An 11,962-nucleotide genomic window follows, 5' to 3' on the forward strand; every position below is an offset into this window, starting at 1 on the left:
TTAGCTTTTAGCTCCTTGAAGGGGGTGGGGGGTAAAAGAGAGTTCTTTAACAGTCGCAACCTCCATCACGGACACACACACACACACACACCAACATACACACACATGCAGGATGCCGGCCCCTCCAAGAATAAGGAGGGGGGGCCACAGTCGGTCAGCTGTCCCTGCCCTCTCCACCATTGCTGAGGAAGAGGAACACCAACGCAAACGCAGGAGACGAAGGAGAGCAGGTAAGGAGACAGCAAGAGAGGGGAAGGAAGAGAGGGAGGCAGGCAGGGAGCAAGAAGTATAGAGCAGTGTGTCACTGGGTAGTTAGCTTGTTGATACCTGATGAGTGTCTGCTGTTGGTGTGTGTGTGTGTGTGTGTGTGTGTGAGAGAGAGTCTGTAACAGAATGTGAGGTGCTAAAGCAGTGATACTGATGACAGGCTGGTCTTAGGTGGTCACTGTCTCAGATCTTCAAGACAGACAATAGTGCTGACCGGGCATCCCAGAATTCCTTGGCGTGTATTCTTTAGGCTGGGATAAAAGAATCCCCCATAAAGAATCTTACTGTTCTGAGTGGTCAGAATACCTGACATTGATGAGCATGATGCTCAGGAAGTTAAACCAAGTTCTACTCAAATCAGCACTCTGCTACCACGTCACTAGCATAACGCTAGCTGTGTCTCATGTTCCGCTGGCAAACCATAGCAAACAATAGAAAATCGACCGCTTTTGCTGCTACTACGACTGGTCATGGAATTGTGGCTCATGGAATGGCTCTTGGAATTGTGCTCATCATTCCAAATGTCTCACCAGTCTTTCTGTACTACTGTAGCTCTCATTGTGATGTCATTATGTTCTGTTACAGACACTGTTCTGTTACCACATGGAAGGTTAGCAGCATGCTAGTATTCTCTAAGGAAGTTTCCAGAGGGCAGTTTGTGGAAGCAGTGGAGCACTGGAGTCTAGCAAGAGGCCATTCTGACCACCGTCGATATCGCTTCATCTGGCGTATACCTTATTGTTGGTTGGCTGATGCATTCTAGCATGGGATCGTATGGTTAAGGAGGAATTAACCAGCGAACACATATTGCACATACATGCAGTACAAGTGTGTGTGAGTGGACTAGAACTTTTTATTTGTCATTTCTTAAATAGACTGTTATGGATGACACGAGAGAGAAAATGAGAATCCTAACAGTGGGCGTGATATTTTACACCCATCATCCAATGGGCTTCCATCTTTGACAGTGAGCTCTTTTGAACAGTGATGTGACGATGTATGGTACATTTGAAATTCAGGTGCAGCCCATAAAACATATTAGCAGTACCTTCAGGAATGAGGGCTAGCTCACTCACTTTCATATCTCTAAGTTCAGAGGAGCACACGGTGTGTGGTATGAGACTGTTGTTCTGGCTTCTTTTCTTTCTTTCTTTCTTTCTTCTTTCTTTCTAGCACACAGATTGACATTCTCTGCTCTGTGTCTCCTGTTCTTTCAGTGTTCTAGTTTACGGTTCCCATAGGAGTGGTACTGCGAGACAGTCTGGGCTTCACTGCTGCACTGTGTGGGCCCTATCTGATTGGGCAGGCCTGTTCTTCAGTGCCGTAGCCACACAGTTCACTGTGCTCTTCCTGATCTGTGGTCAGGACCGTTCACTCAGCATCTCGGCATCTTCAGCTATTGGATTTTGTTTTTCCACACAGCGTCTTTTTAATTGTTTGGGTATGGCAACGATCATATTAGCTTTATAGTCAGCATGAAGCTAATATGTCAGCAACTAATGTGTACTTGGTGGTAGAGTATTGGTTGGAGACAGCACTGTGTGTGTTTATGCTCAGACTGAGGCATTGAAAGCCCCCTTTATTTGGCCGAGGCTATCACAGCATATCACCAGAAGACACACTTTCCTTCTCTCTCGCTGTCTCTCTCTCTCTCGCTCTGTCCCTCTCTCTCTGTCTCACACACATTTAAAAGACAGGGTCTGAAACATTAGAATCCTGGTCTTTTATTCATTCATGATGTATGTAATAGATTTATATATTCCATTTAGGATATGTTTCCTTAGTTTGGTATATTAAGCGTTTTTTTTTTTTCTTCTCCTGACCGGGTCAAAATCTTATATCACCCAGTAATCCTTATTTCCACATCCTTTGATACACACAGACACACCCTTCATATATACACAGACCCTGCAGACACTCCCATAGTTTACCCAGATTCTGCTGTTGTCCTATACGTGTTTCAGATATGACGTGTGTGTGTGTGTGTGTGTGTGTGTGTGTGTGTGTGTGTGGTGTGTGTGTGTGTGTGTGTGTGGTGTGTGTGGGAGAGGGAGAGGGAGTGAGAGAGAGAGAGAGAGAGAGAGAGAGAGGGGGTGTGTGTGTGAGAGAGAGCATAAGTTATTGTGTGTGCTTGTTTAAGGGTTTGAGATCGGTTTAGTGTGTGTGAGGGGCTGGGAGTTTGAGATCTGGTGTGTGTGTTTGTCAGTGAGAGAGAGTGTTTGTGAGAGAGTATGAGTAAGTGTGTATGCACGTGCCTGTTGAGATGTGGCATCGATGGGTGTGTGTATGTGGGTGGGTGTGTGTGTGTCTGCTTGGCTTATGCACAGCAATAGGTTTGTTGTCCTCACAGACAAATGGGGGGCGGTGTGTTTGGCCTGGGCAGGGTTCAACTAAAGATTTATGACTTCACACAGCGGGAGGCAGCGATGCAGACAAACAACAATCTCACAGTCAAGTCTCCTGCTTACCTGTGAAAGAGTATGAAGGTGTAATAATTCATTCATTCATTCCGTCAAGTCTTCTGCTGACCTGCAGATGGATGGATTAATAAACTATTCCACCGTTAGTCAGTCAAGTGTCCTAAAAACCTCCCAAATGAATGAATCGTTACCCCTTTATTATGCTCGCCTATGACAGAGTGAATGATTAAACCTTTTATGTTTAAACCTTTTATGTTCGTTCAAGTCTAGCGCTCCCCTCTAACTGAATGAATGATTCTACTCCTACCCATCATGCTGTGCAGCCATCATAGGGGAACCATGGGGAACAGTGCCTTGTGTGTGTGACCTGTGTGCATCCTCATAACTGGCTGGGGACAGATGTTGGAGGGAACAGATGGTGCAGCCAGGTAGTGGTAATATTGAGTGGGAAGGTTATATGGTTCTTTGTGCTGATTTGAGGATTTGACTTTCGGTGTGTCCGAACAAACACTGAAGTGGAATACACAAAGATTTTGCTTTTATGTCGTGTGTGTGTGTGTGGCTGGCTGGCTGGCTGTGTGTGCTTGGATTTGTTTGTTCTTCAGGAGTGCGCTCGTTGTTGTTGTTATAACAGCAGATATCACTAGCGGGTGACTGACAGGTCAGACCGGACAGATTGGGTGGGGTCAGGTGATCACATGACTTGTCCAGGGAGAGTATGCCATGGTGGGCGGAGAATACACCAGCTGACAGGGTTGTTATGGTTACAGCTTGCCACGTCAGCCGAAGGAGTCCCACCCTGTGTGTGTTTTATGGTTGTGTGCAGAAGTTTGTGTGTGTCTGCGCTTTCTACGCTGTGTATTTGTATGCGTAATCAAGTGTTTGATAATGATGGGGTCATAAACATATCAGAATCAGGTTTTATTGGCCAAGTAAGTTTGCACAAACAAGGAATTTGACTAGGTAAAGTGGCTGTCAGTGTGCTTACACAAAATATACATTACAACACAATACAAAACAAACAGTGCAACAGTGCAACGGTCTAAGAAGTTTAAGAAAGTATATACAAGGCGGAATGGCTATATACAGTAGCTGTGAATTGTTACACAACAATAGTGCAAAGAAGAAGTGGAGAGTGCAAGAAGTGCAGGGATAAATATATTTGCTACAGTGGATTAGCTGTTCAGTAGTGAGACGGCGAGGGGGAAGAAACTGTTTTTGTGTCTGGAGGTTTTGGCGAACAGTGATCTGTAGCGTCTACCGAAGGGGAGGAGTTTGAATAGGTTGGGGTCTGCAGTGATTTTTCCTGCCCGTTTCCTGACTCTGGAGGTGTACATGTCTTGGATGGTGGGCAGGTTGGCACCGATGAGCTTTCCTGCAGACCTGACTGTCCGCTGGAGTCTATTCCTATCCAGTTTGGTGGCCGACCCAAACCAGACAGTTATTGAAGTGCAGAGAACAGACTCGATGACTGCAGTGTAGAACTGGATCAGCAGCTCCTGAGGCAGGTTGTACTTCCTGAGCAGATGCAGGAAGTACATCCTCTGCTGGGCCTTCTTGATGATGGTGTTGATGTTGGGTTCCAACTTCAGGTTCCAGGAGATTGTGGATCCCAGAAACCTGAAGGATTCCACAGCCAACACAGTACTGTTGAGTATGGTGAGGGGGGGCAGTGCTGGGGGGCTCCTCCTGAAGTCCACTGTCATCTCCACGGTTTTAAAGCGGTTCAGCTCTAGATTGTTGCGACCGCACCACAGGGCCAGCTGTTTCCGCCTATATGCAGACTCATCATCAACGGATGAGGCCGATGACTGATGTGTCGTCTGCAAATTTAGGAGTTTAACAGATGGGTCTCATATGGATATGGAATGCACTTTATCGCATTTTTTGCAGTGCTGCATATTGTGTTATTTACTGCATAAATTGCATTACAATAAGCCTTGATGTAAAATTGCAACTTATTTCCAGTTCTTCTGGCCTCCTGATGATGGTATAAGGTTATGCACAGTCTGTCTCAACCACTGCTTAATGTCCCAGGACAGGATTACTCGTGATATTAACAAGGACTTTTGGGAATTTTGGAATAGAGTTCAAACCTTGGTTCAAACCAAGGCATGACATTTTATTTCAACTTAATTTCAATAACATTTTAGTATGAATGGAATGACCAAATAAGTCTGGTTGTGAAAGTTTGTGATATCATATGATTCATCTCATTTATATCTCCATTGCTGACCACACAAACACAAAAAAATATTAAAATACTATTGTTGTGGCTGATCATTCCATTTCTTTTTGTGATCAATATATTTTCTGAGACTGATTGTAAAGAAAATCTGATAGTATTTATTGTGGTCGTTAATGTCACAATAAGGAGACGTCCATGGTCAAGCTCGATCTCAGCGCATGTACTGTTTTCTTGGTACTATTTAAGCCTCGTTCTTGTGGGGCGTTGTCCCATATTAATTACCCTAATCATCTGTATTTGGTCTTGTATCGACTACCCCCAGGGGGTATATTTACTGAGGCCACCTTTGACCTGACAACTGTCTCTTCAGAGAGCCAGACTTCTTGTCTACTGTATACTTGGCACTTCTTGCTATTCTAAGAGTTCTTTACTGTAAGCATGTCCTTATCTGGTACAAGTGTCCTTATCTATTCCTGTACTGTACCTTGCGCTGAGAATCAGTCCATTCCATATTTACATTAACATAAAAAATATCCCACACTATTACAAAAAAAACATATACAAAAAAACTAAACCCGTTTAGATAATCTGTCTGACGTCTGAGTTTTATCTAATTCCTTTGTTATCCAGTATATGTGGAGTTTAAGTGAGGTTTAAAGAGAAACTAAAATATTTAGACATCGCAAAAAAAATCACGAAAACATTTTTGAAAACCTGAACAGACTGACAGTCCACAAGGCGAATCAGTAAATTACACACACAAGTATATCACTCTACCTCTACTCTATATGCTTATATACCTACATGGAGTATATCAGCCACAGGTCACACCCTATATCATTTATTTCATACTTTTGCATACCATAGGATTCATACTTATAGCGTTTTCTCTAGACACTTCACATACATCATAGGGGAGCCCTCTCCCAATCACCAGTGTATAGCCACCCCATGTCAGCCAATGTGTGCCAGTATGGTCACCTCTCACCAACCTGTCGGGAGTGGAAGTGAGCAGGCAGGGAACTAGCCCATTGGCTGTCAGGTGTGGAAGTGAGCAGGCAGGGAACTATCCCATTGGCTGTCAGGTGTGGAAGTGAGCAGGCAGGGAACTAGCCCATTGGCTGTCAGGTGTGGAAGTGAGCAGGCAGGGAACTAGCCCATTGGCTGTCAGGTGTGGAAGTGAGCAGGCAGGGAACTAGCCCATTGGCTGCCTCTGTGACCACGAGTGCTGACTAGGGAAATGGTGGTGGGAATGAGGTGGGAAAATATTTAGAAAGATTAGGAGTCATAATGATATTTAATACAGTGTGTGACTGGACCCTTGGTCTGGCTACACACACACACACACACACACACACACACACACACACCTATCTATCTATCTATCTATCTATCTATCTATCTATCTATCTATCTATCTATCTATCTATCTATCTATCTATCTATCTATCTATCTATCTATCTATCTATCTATCTATCTATCTATCTATCTATCTATCTATCTATCTATCTATCTATCTATCTATCTATCTATCTATCTATCTATCTATCAATCTTCTCACACTCTCTCTCACTCACACTAACACACATATGCATAAACTCACACACACTCTCCAACATACATACATACAGTACATACATACACACACACACACACAGGGGTAGGTATGATTCCCCCCCCTTTTTTTTTGGCTTAGCATTACCCGCCGCTAAGCTGCTCTGGCTACGGACGTTGCCCCCCTGCATACACACACACACATACACACACACCGGCCTTCTCAACAGGGAAAAATACACACTAATCACTAACTCGCCAACTAATCCCTCTCACACACACACACTCCCTAAGCTGTTATACACAAAAAGGGTCACATGCAATCTGAGTGATAATCTTGCACGCATCACACTCATGGAAAATGGAGTGAGATGAGTGAGACTCTATCATTCTCTCTCTCTCTCTCTCTCTCTCTTTCTGTCTGTCTGTCTCTCTCTGTCTCTCTCACACTCACTCACACTCTCACACACACACACACACACACACACTGGCTAAGCAGGGGAGGAGATAAGGGGAATGTCAATCCTTCAGCAGTCAGTCTGTTTTCAAGTTCAGCCGTGCACACACACATGCACAGGCACACACACACACACAGACATTGTGTTTATTCAGTCTTTTGTTTACCGGTTGTGTTGCTGTTTTTATTTATTTATTTATTTTGTTGTGTGTTTGAGACTGCGTTTGTGTGTGTTAAAATGTGTGGCCTAGTTCCACACGTTCTCCTGGGGATGAAGAAGTCAGGGTTCCACCACGGTCACTAGAACCGCTCCACAGCTTCCCCTGCCGGGATCAAAGGGACGCCATGAGCAATACTCCAGGTGTGTGTGTGTGGTGTGTGTGTGTGTGTGTGCGTGTGCGTGTGTATGCGTGTTGGTGTATGAGTGTACGTCAGTACATATTTAAAAGGTCTGGATGACATTGTTGAACAGTCAAATCAGTTCAGTACTGTATCAGGGAAGCTGACATTGTTTTATAAATGTGCGTGTGTGATGCTTTTTGCCTCGTGCTGTGGTTTTGAACACTTTCACGTGTTTTGGAGAAAGGGATTGTTGATTTGTCGAGATGCGGGTGTGTGTGTGTGTGGGTATAATGTGTATAGTAGTTTCTAATGGAAACACAGATTGAAATGGGGTTATGTTTAAAGACAGAAAGTGCCTGGGTGTGAGGCATAAACCAACAGGACACATGAATCCTCCAGAAGTGTGTGTGTGTGTGTGTACGTGTGTACATGTGTACGGCATGTGGTGGTGGTTGAAGGGCACAGAAAGAAAAACATGAAAAACAGATCTGACAGAGGTACCTTTAACCTGTGACCACACAGCACAGGGGATATTTGTTCTGTGTGTGTGTGTATATGTATGTATATATCTGTGTCTCGTGTGTGTGTGTGTGTGAGGATCCTGAGGTTGCGGTGTGTGTTTCCGCCTGTGTTGATGGCTGTCCTTTTGTGTGTGTGTTTGTGAGTGTTGGGTGGGGAGGGGGTGGTTATTGGTAAACCACAAATGAGTCAGACTGTGGTCTCTGATCTGGGCCGGCGGTGTCCTGAAAAGGCCCCTCTGAGCAGAGAAACTGGAGCACATTGGCGGCCATGTTGGCTCTCTGCCTGCCCTGATCCTGCCTCTGATGCTGACCTTCAGTGGGGCTCCAATTACCTGATCCTGCCCTACAGACAGGGGCGGGGCCAGACAAAGCATAATAATACTCCTCAACAACACTCTAATAATACTTCACAATACTCCACAACAACACTCTACACTACAGCAATACTCTACAACACTCCATACCATCACAACCCACAACACTACTCCACAACAGCACTCTACAACACTCCATACCATCACAAACCACAACACTACTCCACAACAACATACTACAGCTATACTCTACAATACTCCACAACAACACAAACCACAACACTACTCCACAACAACATACTACAGCTATACTCTACAATACTCCATACCATCACAACCCACAACACTACTCCACAACAACATACTACACTACAGCAATACTCTACAATACTCCATACCACCACAGCCCACAACACTACTCCACAACAACATACTACACTACAGCAATACTCTACAATACTCCATACCACCACAGCCCACAACACTACTCCACAACAACATACTACAGCTATACTCTACAATACTCCACAACAACACTCTATAATACCTCATAAACATACTCCACATCACATCCACCTCTACAGCAATATAGCTCAACAATACTCCATAGACATACTCCACGTTCGGACTCTACAGCAATATGCCACAACTCTCCATAACAATACTCTACAGTAATGCTGTACAGCAATACTCTTTGACAATGCTGCCCACAAATACACTGCAAGAGTACTCCATAAAAACACTTTAACCACAACAGTACAGTTTAATTCATAACAGTACCCACCAACAACACTCAGATCTGTACGCATTGACACACACACAGATTCACATTAACACACACAGATGCAAACACAGTCTGTCAACAATTGCGTTTCAGTCCTATTTCTGGAAACTCAAATAAATAGCATCAAATATACACACAGGCACATGCACACTTTGAGAGAACCCAAACTGACTGACCTGTACTTTGTTATACCTTGAAACCCATTCCAAAACTAGTCATCTCTTTGCTCTGATCAAGCTCATAAACACACATAGACACACAAGCAAATACACACACGCATACACTCACACGCACACACACACACACACACATGCCAACACATCTGAGAAAGTGCACATAATGAGATAATTACAAAGCCCTTGATTGGCTCAATCACTTGGGTCTCACTAATCAAGAACAAGAGACCGACCCAAAGCCTTATACGTGCAAGATGGACACACACCACACACACACACACACACATATATATATACAGACACAGCTCATCTGAAAGACAAAAATAGTCAAATGAGAGTATATTCTGCCACTCTTCTAAGCCAAGAAGGCTTATAAGTAAATGAATCCCTCTTTTGGACTTTCCTTTTGTGCAGCCATTTTGAGGGAGGAGTGGTTCACAGATTAACACCCTGAAGTACTGTTCACACATACTCACTGGACATCTCTCTCTCTCTCTCTCTCTCTCTGACAACCTCTGCTTGACCACACATTTCATATGTCACTGCTCCTGACTAGGCTCATTCTGTTTGTGTGTGTGTGTGAGAGTGTGTGTGTGTGTGTGTGTGTGTGTGTGTGTGTGTGTGTGTGTGTGTGTGTCGGTTCATGTCCTCTTTTCAACACCAAGCATTAGCTCAGTCCTGTAATTACAGCCTCATAGTGTCATGCCAGACTGGTCTGTTGTGCTCCCTGATGGTGTCCTCAGTGGATTTGTCACTCTTAAAGGTTCTGAGGGGGTCACAGATGGATTGTGGGTAATGGTGCATGTAGACTCTCTTTTATGGGATCTTCCATCAGGTACACACCCTGGGTCTGCTGTCTACATTGATCTGTATTTGTGTGTGTGTGTGTGTGTGTGTGTGTGTGTGTGTGTGTGTGTGTGTGTGTGTGTGTGTGTGTGTGTGTGTGTGGTGTGTGTGTGTGTGTGTGTGTGTGTGTGTGTGTGTGTGTGTGTGTGTGTGTGTGTGTGTGTGTTGTGTGTGTGTTTGTGTGTGTTTTTTTGTCTGTGTTTTTGCATATGTGGGTTCATATGCATGCTTATGCACATGTATGCCTGTTACTGTGTGTTAATGTTACTGTGTGTGTGTTTGTGTGTGTGCGTGCATATGCAGGCCTCTGTGTGTGTGTGTGTGTGTGTGCGCGCACATGCAGGCCTGTGTGTGTGTGTGTGTGTGTGTGTGTGTGTGTGTGCATGCGTGCACATTGTAGCAGGGCTGGCCTTGCGGCGATGTAAAAAGAAGTGGAGGCAGTGTCTCAGATGTTTCGTAGAAAATGGCAAATGTTTAATATCCAGTTGTAGCAGGCAAACACGCCAGAATGGAGAAAAGAAAAAGAAAAGAAACAAAAACTCCAAACAATAATGCTCAATAGCTAATTCACAAACTAATTCAGCGGCAAACTGACAAAGTAACTCTCAATAATCATGAGTCAACTTTACACCTGTCGCTCTCAACTCTGGCATTACCTTCGTCGTCAAAAGGGGTGGGAAGTTGTTCCCCTCAGACTCCTCGCTCCACAAGACCTGTGCTTGCTGCGGCAGCATTTTATTCAGCCGGCCTGAACCATTTCACATCGCAAATCAATCAATCAATGCAAAGATCCATACTCCGACTAATTCTCAATCAAATACATTTCCCTATCTTAATACAGACGGGTTTACCCAAAGACAATAATATTATATAACTACATAGCACTCTATTTAAATCACTAGTTATCACACACTACACACTACACACCCTTCTCATCCCACCAACTTGGCCTGTGCACGTCTGACGTTCCATGCGCCCAAAGTTCAAAGGTCCTTCCCGACTTTCCATCGGGTCGTTCCTCTGTCCTGCATCTGGAAGTCAACCTGCAACCGCACGGCAAGTACTCCGCCACTGTCCAGCCCCGTATCACGCCTGCCACACGTCGAAGGGAAGGCTCCTCAATCACGGGACGCTCGATGTGTGTATCCCCACCGATGCGGTCCTGATCGTGGGGTAATGCGCTGGTTGTTTTTGTGTGTAAATAAACCGTGTGATTGTACCCCTCGCTGTCTGTGTTTGTTTGAGCCCCGGAATGTATTACCGTAGCGCTAACGGGCAGCCGCACTGTTACACACAAAACAGGCCTGTGTGTGTGTGTGTGTGTCTTTGTGTGTGTGTGCACATGCAGGCCTCTGTGTGTGTGTGTGTGTGTGTGTGTGTGTGTGTGTGTGTGTACATGCAGGCCTCTGTGTGTGTGTGTGTGTGTGTGTACATGCAGGCCTCTCTCTGTGTGTGTGTGTGTGTGTGTGTGTGTGTGCCTGTAGTTGTAAAGGAGATTTCTCGCTTCACCTGTGTGTGTGTGTGTGCACATGCAGGCCTCTGTGTGTGTGTGTGTGCGCACATGCAGGCCTCTGTGTGTGTGTGTGTGTGTGTGTGTGTGTACATGCAGGCCTCTGTGTGTGTGTGTGTGTGTGTGTGTGTGTGTGTGTGTGTGTGTGTGTGTGTGTGTGTGTGTGTGTGTGTGTGTGTGTGTGTGTGTGTGTGTGTGTGTGCGTGTGCCTGTAGTTGTAAAGGAGATTTCTCGCTTCACCTCCTCTGTGATGTTTGACCCAGATTCAGGTTTTCTACTCGAATAACACACATCTTTTGTCATAAATGTAAGGTGTGTGTGTGTGTGTGTCAATCAGTGTACTTGTAGATTTTCTTGAGAAAAAGGCTGAGGCCATAAGGTCTTGACATTTGCTCTTTGTTTTTCAATCTTGCTGTGTATGTGGGTGTGTGTGTGTGTGTGTGTGTGCGCGGTGTAGTTGTACCACAAATCATGCAGTCGCTGTCATGGCTACGATCTCTCTTTGAGGAGAACTGAAATGTAGAGATATCTCTCACTCTCGCTCTGTCTCTCTCTCTCTCTCTCTCCCACCCTTCTCTCTCT

Source organism: Clupea harengus, chromosome 15 (genome assembly GCF_900700415.2).
Source record: "Clupea harengus chromosome 15, Ch_v2.0.2, whole genome shotgun sequence".
Lineage (NCBI taxonomy): Eukaryota > Metazoa > Chordata > Actinopteri > Clupeiformes > Clupeidae > Clupea > Clupea harengus.